The sequence below is a fragment of the Eufriesea mexicana genome, unplaced genomic scaffold (genome assembly GCF_001483705.2).
Source record: "Eufriesea mexicana isolate 0111107269 unplaced genomic scaffold, ASM148370v2 scaffold2545, whole genome shotgun sequence".
NCBI classification, from domain to species: Eukaryota; Metazoa; Arthropoda; class Insecta; order Hymenoptera; family Apidae; genus Eufriesea; species Eufriesea mexicana.
In genome coordinates, this window is record NW_016910608.1 from 325,550 (window position 1) to 338,216 (window position 12,667).

The 12,667-nt window shown below is 40.5% G+C and overlaps 1 protein-coding gene across 1 annotated transcript in view; it reads left to right on the forward strand.

Annotated features, from left to right (window-relative positions):
- Positions 1-12,667, forward strand: part of NLG-5 (neuroligin 5) — a 45,117-nt gene that overhangs the window by 20,562 nt on the left and 11,888 nt on the right. The gene's annotated exons all lie outside the window — the stretch shown is intronic.

Consider the following 12,667-nt stretch of genomic DNA (forward strand, 5'->3'; position numbering starts at 1 on the left):
TAATTTGAAATTAACTTGAAAATTTATTAACTAATTTTTATTTAGTTGAATAGTGATTTGCCAGTACTTCGAAGGTTTTTCTTACCTCGGTATGCTTTTTAAAAAGAAATAGACGTCTCTGGATCCTCGTCTCTACGAAAAGACCTCATTTTCTTCACGCCTGAGGGACACACCATGCAAAACAGGGGAACAGTGATACTTATCTAACGGCCTGAATCGCGACAAGCGATAAACGTGTCCCAAAAAGTGTACTTACTCCGTTGTATCATCGATGACAAATTACAAGGATAGGAGGGCAGCCATGATGACGAAGGACCATACACTAACAAGCGGCATGGTTCAAAATCGATTCGGAATAGAGCTGAAATATCGCGTGTCGGTCGCGATTAGAGAGGATCCTGACACAGACGATGTATAGGATAGACATATCACCTGATATATTTTTGAACCGCGTTTCGCGGGCTCTGAGTCCTTTTACAATTTCGGTGTCATTTCCAACTGTATCGATTCGGCATAAAATAAAAATAAGATTCGTAACCATAAATTCAAGTTTGAAGCAAATGCTTCACTCTCAGCTTGACATATCTCCCCGCAGAAAAATCTTTGAAGAACTAGGATAATTCTCAGATTTTACGTGAAATCAACCAACCATTGTACGAATGAAATTCATGATAAATTCTATGGGAATAAAATTCGTTGTTCTTATTAAGACGTAATTCATGTTATAAAGGTAGGGATATTTTTTCTCAACGATTTGGTAATATTTTTCAATCTATTTCACGAGTTACGTATAGCTCCTATACTCGCCCCCATAAATTATCAAAAATGGAGATTTTTGGCCACCTGATAGTCGATAGATTAATCGGTAGGAGATTAGTCCGGCAAACCCGATAGAACCGACAATCGAGGTTGTACGACATCTCGCGAGGTAAAAATAAAAAGAAGAGAAAAATCGTGCGTATCGATCTCGCATGGATGATGACAAATCGCGTGGCTTCGTTTTATTTCTCGAGCATCGAAAATGTATTTTTTATTAAGCCACCATTGTGTCAGATTGGACGTCCCATTTTTATTTTACTTTCCCTGGGATTTCTATTCTCGTAGTTTGGTTCATGAAACCCAAGTTTTTGAATTTCTTTTACATTTAGTACATTTAAGAACCCAACAGTGGATGAAAGAAATAATTGACAATTTGCGGAAAATCATGGAAAAACGTAGCATTTCGAATCCATAAAAAGATTACTCGATTTTTGGAATTAATTTCATATTTTTGATTTAATTTATTATTACCGAGGAATCTTTCCAATTTTAACTTATTTTTTTAGAACTTCATTTCTTCGTACGAAATGCTGGAGAATATTTGGATAGCCAGCAGTTGGTTCTTATTAAAATTACGTTACTGACAATTGTGCGATGTTGAAGACTTCTGGAAATGAGACCAGGGAATAACGACGGAAACAACCGTCTGGTTCTAAGAAAAATACATACGTAACGTGGACTGGAGTGCAACGTAAATATTCGGAGTGTATGATATTATTACACAAGCCAGTGCAACGCGTAGGAACATTAATTATACTTTCAAGCTACGCCGGTGCGCAAAGTAAAGCACTCTTAGTTGCTAATCAACGAATAATTACAATAACGAAGCATCGCGTAAGTATACTCGTACTATTCCCTGCTGTTCGAGATATCTTTCGTATTTCTTAAGTCGCCAGAGTATTGGCTATTCCTCTTAAATTCTTATTAATATTAAGATACACTGCAGATCGATTTCTTCTCGAGCCTTTTAAAGTACTCTCCACCTCGATGAAATAGGACTTGAAAAGATTTCCACGCTCAGCGATTCCGGCACGGAGAAATTTTGAAGAATATTCTTAAATCGAAGAAGGATCTTTCAAGAAAGGAAATATTCCAACAAGAAAAGGTGCAACACAAAGACAGCGAAACGGAATTCTACCGATAAAAAGAAGCAATGCTACAGCATCTATACCATCGCAGCAATCGACGTCATAATCCGCGAATAAATATGATCCATAAATTCTTAAAATTTCCTACCATGGGTTTAATAATACGTACAGCAACAAAAATTCGAGAAATGATTTTAGTTTACTCGCAATCGGTGGAACCAAGCACGCTATTGCACGTTCCGCGATACATTAACTTCAGCCACGAAATCCAGCGGGAAGGATCACGAAATTTAAAGCCAAAATCCAGCCAGTAGATAGCGTGGAGTGTACACTTGAAAACGCATTTTGTTACAAGCCGATATCCGAATCGGTTCTCGAGATACGAGGTTTTAAACGGGAGCGTGTCGAGTGCGCGGAATGTTGAATGGCGGTCGAAATTCCGTGACCCATTTCTTTTCCTGGAAATGCGTACGTTGCTAGTAGTAGTAGTAGAAAAAGCGCTGACTCGGTCGCTGTCACTGACCATCGCACGCGTGCCAGACTTGGGACAGGCTCGCGAAGAAGTGCGAGCGAGCAGGACAGCGATAGCGAAAGCTCAAAAATGATGGTTTCTTCCGAACCACGAAAGCTCTAAATCGCATCGACTTGAAATAAAAAGCTCTTTAAACCGATTTTCGTTTCTAAAATTAAAAAGAAAAGGTTGATACATCGATAAAAAATTTGTCATTATTTAAATAGTTATTTTAATAGGTATTTGAATAGTTATATGAAAATAAGAGCAAAGTAGTTTTAATAGTCATTAAACCGACGCTGACTAAATATCCCGTTAATAAATGCCTAGTGCATAAAACTATACACAAAAATATTTTATTATATAACATCTTATTCAAGAGAAAAGTGGGAAAATTTGTGAGGAAAACTACATCAGTAACTCTTTTCACGCGGTGCTTTTTTAGCGCGTTTTACTCGCTTTTGTTACACTTTTTAACAGGACTTGTCTAATTAAGCGATTTTTTTAACAGGTTTCATTCATACTTACTCAATTCTTTTAACACACACTTCGCCTATTTTCATTTCCAAACAGAGGGAAACGCGGAACGTTAAAAAGTCCTGTTACCGAGTATAAGTCTGCGTTTTAAATTGCTTTCTCTATTGTTTACTTTGAAACGCACGTTCTAAACTCCGTTACGAATCGCTTGTTCCCTGACTTTTTACACGGAGTACGACCATCGTGTAAAGAGTGTCGAGTAGTATTAAATCGCATAACGAATCTGAAACATCTCTTTGATGTTCAACAACGCGCAACGTCCGTAACAAACGTCCGTAACAAACGTCCGTAACTCGTTGCGCTGAGAAAAGGCGAAAATCGAAAAAAGGAAAATGATACATCCATTGAAGAAAACCGCTGGAAACGGCATGGAGAACGCGAACTGAAAGGAGCGTTTCTCAGCCTCGAAACGGACCGTAATTTCCTGGATCTTTCCCGAAATTCCGGGCTGGAAATCACGAGGGGGCGCGAAGGGGTACGAGCCAGGAGCGTAAAAGTCGAGAAGCTTCAGTTTGTTCCTCGATTTGCAGCATCGAGATCGGTCGAGTGCATTGTAGCAGCGTTTCCACGACGCATCGGAAAGACCTCGTTCCCTCCTTTTATTCGCCGGAAGTCGCTCGTTGCTGGCGTATCGGGGTCGAAAAAGGAGAAACGGGAGGAAGGGGGCGGAAGAGAAGAGCGAAGGAGACGGCCCTGGGAACGCGGGAAAGCTGTTTTCGCCGTTTCCTGCAGCTTCAGAAACGGAGACAGCATGTTACCGGGACTGTAAAGAGCAGGCCGAAGATGTAAACTGTTTGGTAACATTTCCGGTGCAACCGGAACCGGCCTGGAAATGGCCAAGCAGCGGGGTCCTGTTCAGACAGCCGCAAGCATTCGAAGCAACTCTCCCTCGTCTCTGTCCTGTCTGTTTGTTTTATCCCTTTCCGACCGGCGTCTGCTCCTCTGAACACGAGAACGCTTCGTCCAGCGCCGGGGTTCAAGCATGCCTCGCTTTGTTGCTCCGTGTATAATGACCGTTTGTATCGATGAAGGAATGCGCTTCTGAACGCGCGCGCGCGGGCTCCAAGGTGCACCTGGAATTTGCATAACGGGCTTCTTTCGCGAAGTGGGTTTTTACGGAAGTTTCTGTACCTCGTTGTATCCCGTGCAGGTCGTTTGGTATGGGTTTCGGTTGTACGAGGACTGCTTGTATGCTTGGAATTAAAAAGCCACGTCGCGCGTTTAATATTCTTTATTACGCTCTCGTCGCAGTGTCGTATGTAGATTTTACGTTCCTTGCAGAAATTTCTATGGGCATTCGTTCAATGCTTTCTTCAATTTTCGTTATTCCAGTTGTAGTACCTCGCATTACGACTATGCAATTTTTAAAATTCATTATGGCTCTATACGAATGACAAAATAGAAACGTGCATAGGGTAAAAGCGGACACCAGAAGAATTTTCTGATTTTGTTGCGGCCCCAGGACCGAACGTCCCAAATTAAGTGGAGGACTGTGTTATGTCATTGCAAGCGTCCCTTGATTCGTGCACACTCGTCAATGTCAATGAATCGCCCTTAAGACGATAGACATGGTGAATGATAGCCAAATTGTTTAAACATCCACCACCACCGAAAGACGTCGAAGCTAACACACACCCCCAATATTATTCACAGCCAGTAGGAAGACACACACACACCACTTACTTTTCACACCAACCGATCAGTAGACACACAAACTTATAAAATCACCGAGACAGCAGTCACGAGGAGAGTCCTCCTAAACATCCCAAGAAGACAAAACAAGCATCACGACCAGGCAGTCGAGACAGACCCACGACGACCAACTCAGCGCCTGAGACAGTCACGCGTCAGAAATCTTTAGTTCACCCGAAGCCAGGTCTAGCTCGATTAACCCTTTGAACTCTAGAGGCGCCGTTCAGTCGCCATTTCATAAAAGTTCGAAGACTGATATCAATCAATATGTCAAATTTAAGATAATGTAACGGTGTGCGAGGTTGCGAAATCAAATAATTCTAGGTGTTAATTATCATACGAATTCTTATTTACTGCTTCAAAAAATGTCGTCAGCTTTATAGCAGAAAATCTTTGAACTCCTGCTCTTCTTTAACCAAAAAATCGTCAAGTGCAAAGGGTTAATTTAAAGTGGGCCGATTCCCAACAATATTATCAAAACCCCACGAAACTCCTACCGTGAAAATTGCAGTATTCAGGTCGCAACAGATTTTTTAAATCTTTCTTGTACACTTGTAACAATAATATTGCTGAATGTTACGTGTATATGTGTGTAACAGAAAAGAAAAATGAAAACGATAGAAAAATGAGAAAAGATGGTCGCAAATTTTTCTAATTCGTAAAAAGGGTATCATTCGATAAATGGCCAGCCATTTATTCATGAACCATAAGAACTCACCTAACTCGTGCGTTCTCCTTATATTTCGCCAGTCTACCGTGGATTTCTTTAACCGATCGCCTACTGGCCATGTAGCCGGGTCGATTCGAAAGGAAGAACCGGTGCAACTGGCGCGCATTGAATCAGCCAATTGCCAGGATTCACGGTCCACTGGTTTCTTGATTACTCGCGAAACCAATCGTTCGTGCACGCGAAAAGTGTAGACGAGAAACAGCTCTGGAATAACGATAGTCGAGTGAGTGAAGAAAAATAGGAAACGAAAAAATCACGGGTAATTCATGATACAACCGATATCATTTCTCTCGAGACAAAACGATTTTACGGCAAGGTTTCATACCACACGAGTCGAATATTTCTACTTCCGATGGGTTTCAGATGGGATTTATTGATCTTTGCTATAGCGAAGCGACGGAGAGAATGGGGTTGCAGATTTTGGGGAGTCGAGGGTTTGCAAGCGTAGTAAGTTAATTAGGGCAAGAGCAGAAGATGCAGATTGATGCTGATGGAATGGAGATCTTAGCTATTGGCTAAGGTTATTTAACTTGAAGTGCATTTTCGTGATCCAATAAAATAATGGACATTATGGAAATACTTGTCTAAATACCTCTTCCACGAATATGAAAATTTCACACGTCACTCGAATAAATAAATTCCATGATCTTCGTCTAATCGACCAATTATAATCCCTATGGGATAAAATATTTTATAATAAAATTTACGTAGGATCGTTTTTGGGTGGATTTACTTAAGATTGTATTGTTGGCTTCTTAATAGAATAAAATATGCTTGCTATGAAACAAGAGGGGTTCGCTATGGGCACACTTTTCTGATCTTTCTTGAAACTGACTCTTACAACTAATTTTCCTGAAATGACTTTCCAAACTATTCTTTCAAAACTGTTCTCTCACACCCTTACTTTTAATCATTCATTCTGTCCTGTTTTATACTCAGGTTTTTTTTTCTTAATTATGCTGTTTCCCACGCAACCTCGTTGGACTAGGTACTTCAACCACCTTGGACGCATCCCTAAAATTTCACTCGATTCTATCATGAGCATTCTTTGCAGTCAATCCTCTTGCACGTGGTCAGTTTCGTTCTAAGCCCAAACACTTTTTACATTCTGTCAGGGCCGCACTCATTTTATTCCCACATTTAAGCTCACCTCACGAATTCGTAAGTATCCATCGTAGCTGACCAGGTCTTATACCTTCGCAGACCACTGCATTAATTAAAAATATTTCAACTTGAACCGTAAATTACTTTATCCTCTATCTCGAAGTCGAAGGCAACTCCTTCTAAAGAAAGAGTTTGCCTCTTTAATCCATTTGTAAAACTAGCAGTACCGACTCATAAACACTCTCCGGTTCAATTACCGACACGACAAGAACTCTGTAATTTCGCCAACAGGATCGGAAGTAAATCAAAGTTTGAGTGGGTTAGCAGCATGGCGGATCGGGTGGATCCAATTTATCGCGCTTATTCCCGATACTACCTGGCCATTCGAACTGAAAATTCCGTCGTCTTCCTGTACCTCAGCCTTGCTTCTTATCGCTTTCGCCGTCCGCCGTATTAAACGGCGTGTTTCGCATGCAAATCGGCTGATTCGTGAAAATTTCACGACGCCTACCGCTCGAGACCTCGTAGAGGCCATCGTTTGGGCGGTTTGCACGGTCGCCGAGCCACGCGATTTCGAAACATTGCGAATCGTTTCAAGCGCGAGTCACGAACACGGAGCGTAGTTGAATTTTAGTGCGAATTCGATGGAACCTTTGAAAGTTTTAGGATCATGGCGCGATAGGTAGCTACTGACATTTTCAATCGAGTAATGGATGATCAAAGATGGTTGCGCGAAGCTTCCAAGATTTTCAATTTAAATTTCCTTCGTCTGCCTGCGGATTTTTAGAGGGATTTAAATTCTTCCTTATATATATAGGGATCAAGGTGGAGATGATAAATGAGGTACTGAAACGAAGACGCTACCCTGTGAATCTCTGACATAGAATCTATCACATAGATTCCAATTGCTCTATACTCCGACTTAGCTTAACCTAACTCATGACTAGCTCTCTGATTGGTTGGTTCTGTGACTAACTTCGTGTCTGACTGACGAACTCTGCGACTAACTTCGTGACTGAGTGACTAACTTTGCGACTGACTAGCTCAGCTGGCTCTACTAACCTAGCTGATTCTTAGCTGACTCTACTGACTCTAACTCTGTTTTATAGCAAGAAAGATTCCTCCCTCAGAGTGAGGACCTCCGGGGGGATGACTACAGCTACGTCACCCTTTGTTTTATGAAAAGGAAGGTCTGGGTCGCTCGAAGCCAGCTCACGCGTTCTGGGCTCGACCTCCTGCGGCCCATCTGTTAGCTAGATCCCAAATGCTGAAGCCTATCAGCCTAACTTAGGTTTTTGACCGACACCTCGTGTCCGATAACCTAAAACAAAATGGAAGTTTAACTCGAATACGAAATAAATAAACACTTGGTCGCGAATTGCTCAGCACTTAGGACTTGACTATTAAAAGACTATAACGGATCTTATAGCTCTCTAAATTCTATCTGTTAAAATTCTGTATAATTATCTTTCTCCATTTTTTCTTCTTAATATACAAATTTATAAATTCCTCGACACCGTATTTAAGAAATTTCCTCACACTGAGCAGTTGGAGACTACAACCTGGGGAATCTAGTTCCACCAACGGCGTAGAAGTTCCTCGAAATTCGCAATCCTCTTCTCCCAAGCAGGAAGATCTTTGCTCATCAATAAAATCCACTTTCATGCCGGAAAAAGAGGAGCTTCTTATTATCGTCGCCGTTTCGCCGCTGTTTCTTGTTTGCGTTTAATCTCTGCCCGGCTTGCTAACGAAAGGTATACAAATCCTCTTCAGGATCCCCCTGTTCTTTACGGTTTCCTGGTGTTCCGTCTGCGTTCGAACGGAAGAAAGGAACTCGGCTTCCGTTTCCTCCGCAACCGATCGATGATCGAACGGGGAACGGAAGTAGCGGGACTCCGATAGGTTATCAAGAAGTATTAATTAATCGAGGCACAGCACGGACCGACAATGGGGCCGGGTGTTCTTCGTTCGAGTTCCAACACTTCGGAATTAACGTTCGGCGCATTGTAATTCATGAACCGGCCTTCGCGTGGAACAGTTGTAAAGTAAGAAGTTCCGATATTTAGGGGTGGAGCGTGATTGAAATAATCGTTCTGATCCGACGTCCCTGAACCGCCTATGCTCTCCATCCCCGTGGAAAGTTCACGGTGCTCGATATTCGAGATTTTCGGTACACTTTGTCGGTGAAAGCTGCGAGATGTTTGAATATTTGATGATCCAGAATTTAAGACGGTTTATGGACCGTAAAGCGAGTGGTAACGGAGACGATTTAAGTTGTTGAAGAAATATTGTCGAATACCATGTTAATTTCGTAATTTCGTGTAATCCCAGGAGTGTATCCCGCCTGATACTCGCTGTTTACTTGTTGTTTCTTCGGGTACTCGAGAAACTCCCGCGTTGTTGATCTTGGTCTTCGTATTTATAAAGGTATTTGCATAAATTCCTCTCGATAACCACAATAATACATACAGGGGAGCAATTAACGTTTGCTTTAATATTTGTGGGATTAATGCTGCAATAATAAATCCTATGCAGACAGATATCTGCTAATTTATTTAAACTAAAATATTACACTATGTTTCTCTCAATTTACATATTTCGCGAGGATGTTGGCCTACATTGAACAAAGAAGGATTAAAGATTCCTACCTACGTAGGAATGCAATTTTGAAAGATTTCAAAATTGATCAAAATTAAGATCCACAACTGTGAATGCTATATCTTCCAGTAGAAGTTGCTCGTGAATCAGGGGCGGATAAACCGTGGATACGAGAGGTGCATCGCGTTTGGGTTCACATTTGTCCGGTGCAAATATCGTCTGCCCGAAAATTATAGCGATAGTTGCGCAGCGTTAGACAGAAGAGAGTCGGTACAAAATTGTAAAAGGCAAATATTTGCATTCGACGAGGCGGGGGATATTTACATTGGACACGTATTGCATCGTATTTCCCTTCGGCATAGCGTCGGGATTAATCCGAATACGATTCCCTCTGCAACGTTTCCGCGCGAAGTCACCGATGCTTTAAAGCACGTTTGTTTGGATACTCCTCCGGCTTACGATCTTTGCAAGGGGACCTAGACAAGTCGGCTTGAAATACAGCGAACCGACTGAGAACTGCAGGGTACGAGGCTTCCCCGACCAGTCTTCCTTCCCCCTTTTTTAATTCCATTTCTCTCAGTGCCCTTTGCTTCGCTTTTTCAGCTGAGAGGTCGAGTTCTCAGCTGAAGAGTCAAGAATCTCCTTTTCATTTTGCTTTTGCTATAGAAGCTGTTTTGCCAACTAGATTAATTCGGTAATTACGAAAAATCTTTAGAAGGAATAAACATAGGTGTCAATAATAGGTCGTTTCGTCACGTCGTAACCAGGGTACGAGACTTCCCGACCAATCTTCCTTCCCCCTTTTTTGATTCCATTTCTCGTAGCCCCCTTGCTTCCCTTTTTCAGCTGAGAGGTCGAGTTCTCAGCTGAAGAGTCAAGAATTTCCTTTTCATTTTGCTTTTGCTATAGAAGCTGTTTTGCCAACTAGATTAATTCGGTAATTACGCAAAATCTTTAGAAGGAATAAACATAGGTGTCAATAATGGGTCGTTTTGTCACATCGTAACCAGGGTACGAGACTTCCCGACCAATCTTCCTTCCCCCTTTTTTGATTCCATTTCTCTTAGCCCCCTTGCTTCCCTTTTTCAGCTGAGAGGTCGAGTTCTCAGCTGAAGAGTCAAGAATTTCCTTTTCATTTTGCTTTTGCTATAGAAGCTGTTTTGCCAACTAGATTAATTCGGTAATTACGCAAAATCTTTAGAAGGAATAAACATAGGTGTCAATAATGGGTCGTTTCGTCACGTCGTAACCAGGGTACGAGACTTCCCGACCAATCTTCCTTTCCCCTTTTTTGATTCCATTTCTCGTAGCCCCCTTGCTTCCCTTTTTCAGCTGAGAGGTCGAGTTCTCAGCTGAAGAGTAAAGAATTTCCTCTTCATTTTGCTTTTGCCATAGAAGCTGTTTGGACAACTAGATTAACTCGGTAATTAAGCAAAATCGTTAAATCATACATAAATTATACATGGATGTCAATAAGAGGTCGTTTCGTCACGTCGTAAGTGGGGGTTGTTTGTACAACGTGTAGTTTGCAACGCTCTCGCGTATTTGGTTATTAAAACGGATATCGGAAGATTGAACGAGTAGGTTGCAATTACAATTAATTGTAACCTAAACAACGGTACAATAAATGCCCGTAGGTTAAAATCGATATATGTATCTGCGACTGAATAATAGATATTGCGCCGATAAAATTTGCTTTCTGCAGAACGCGTAACAATAACGTAACCGAGATAATGTAACGAAATAACACGCTTGTCCTGCTTAAATTACGATAAAGGTACGTCGATAAAAATACATCGGGCGCGTTGGAGAATAGCAATTTCATTTTCGGTAATTTGATTTTTCCCTGCGTCGGTGCAACGGGGTAACAATTGTTCGATAACAAGAAAGGGATGTAACAAATTTAGCGGCGCTTTTCGCGAGATAATTAGATAGAAGGGGAGTCGAGCTTTGAAACTAATATTCGTTAGAGTGAAGGGAACTATTTCGTGGAAAATATTTCTCTCGTAAAACTCGCGATAAATTGACGTCCCATTCGCTGCAGGTAGATTACGGCTTTACCTATGTTCCAGCCTGCCATAATTCGTCGCTGTCGTTCCGCTCTCCTTGAATATCTTTTATTATCGCGTAAATCTCTTTCAGCTCTCCTGGATAACGACTTTCCCGTGTTGATGTAATAACTTCGATGTATCCGGCCTCCCTCTTCGCAGCAACTTTAACGCGTGCTTTCTTCAAAGTAGCATAACTGGTATAGCACTTGGGACGATCGAAAGGGACGCGTTTCGCTCTCTATTTTCGCCCTAATTTGTCCCGGTATCCCCTCCAGATGTTTGACGTTTAATTTAACCGAAGATCGCTGAGGGAGCATGAAAATTATGAGATTATTATCCTAGTATCTTGCAGTTTGAAAGTTTCCCAAACGATTTGTGTACGTTTAATTTACTGGTAAGGAAAGTTTGGTAATTCTTTATTTAGTGGACTATAGAATTTATATAGAAAGAATGTGGAAGAGTAAGAGATAAATTGGGAAAATTAAGGGAATAATCGTAATATCAAAGTTTTGTTTTTTAAGAATTATGTTTATAATCAAAAGAATTATATTCTTAATTAAAATTGGAATTTATATTAGAATTATGTTTGTAATTGTAGCAACCATCAAACTCGGCACTAGATGGATTCCAACTTCAAGGAGGTTCGAGAACTTGCGAGAAAGTCCTTGGAAAACCTCCGCTTCCTATATATGTAACTTCCCGACCTTCCAATAGTATGTAACAAGGAGGGTGCAAGTCCTTCGGGTCACCGATTTGGTTGAAACTTTGCAGGTTTGTAGATATCGTCATGCAGTTTAAGAAAATATATAATTATAGCGACAACTATTCAATAACTTTTGAGATATTTACGATTAAAGTTCTGTTACTACTTTAATTATAAGTTTATTTTCACCAGTTTTTAATTTGGATTGTAGCCTAACGGTGACAGTCGAGAATTACTATGCTCGAGGACCGGGGTTCGATTCCGGTTCAATAAATTAATATTTTTTTTCAATCTATTTTTTATTTTGTATTTATTTTTCACCTATGAAAACATTGTAAATAAAAAATTGTAAATAAAATTTGTTAATAAAAAAATTTATTTTTTACCCTCTCTTGGGCCAGTATATATTTATTATTTAATAAGAATATTATACAAGAAAAACAATTTTTTATAGCAATCTTATGTACTAATAACTAATTATTAAATTAAACATTGTATAAGAATGTTGCCTATAATTCCAACTTTGCTGCGCAGCTATAAATGTTCACGAATTAATTACAAAAACTTGGAAATGTATTAATTTTCTGCTGCCGAATTGATTTATTAATGTGTATTATTAGCGCCTGACTATAAGTGGTATCTAGTTCGAATAAAAATTTTACCGCCTGCGATCAGCGCCATCTATGATTTGGGCTCAAAAATCAAGAAAGTGATAGGAATATAGAATAGGCAAGGAGGTCGACGAAGTGATGGTCACGTGGTAGACAAGGACAGAGAGGGGATAGAAAAGGATAGAATGGCTCCGGCAGTGAAAAATTATTAATTACTCAATTT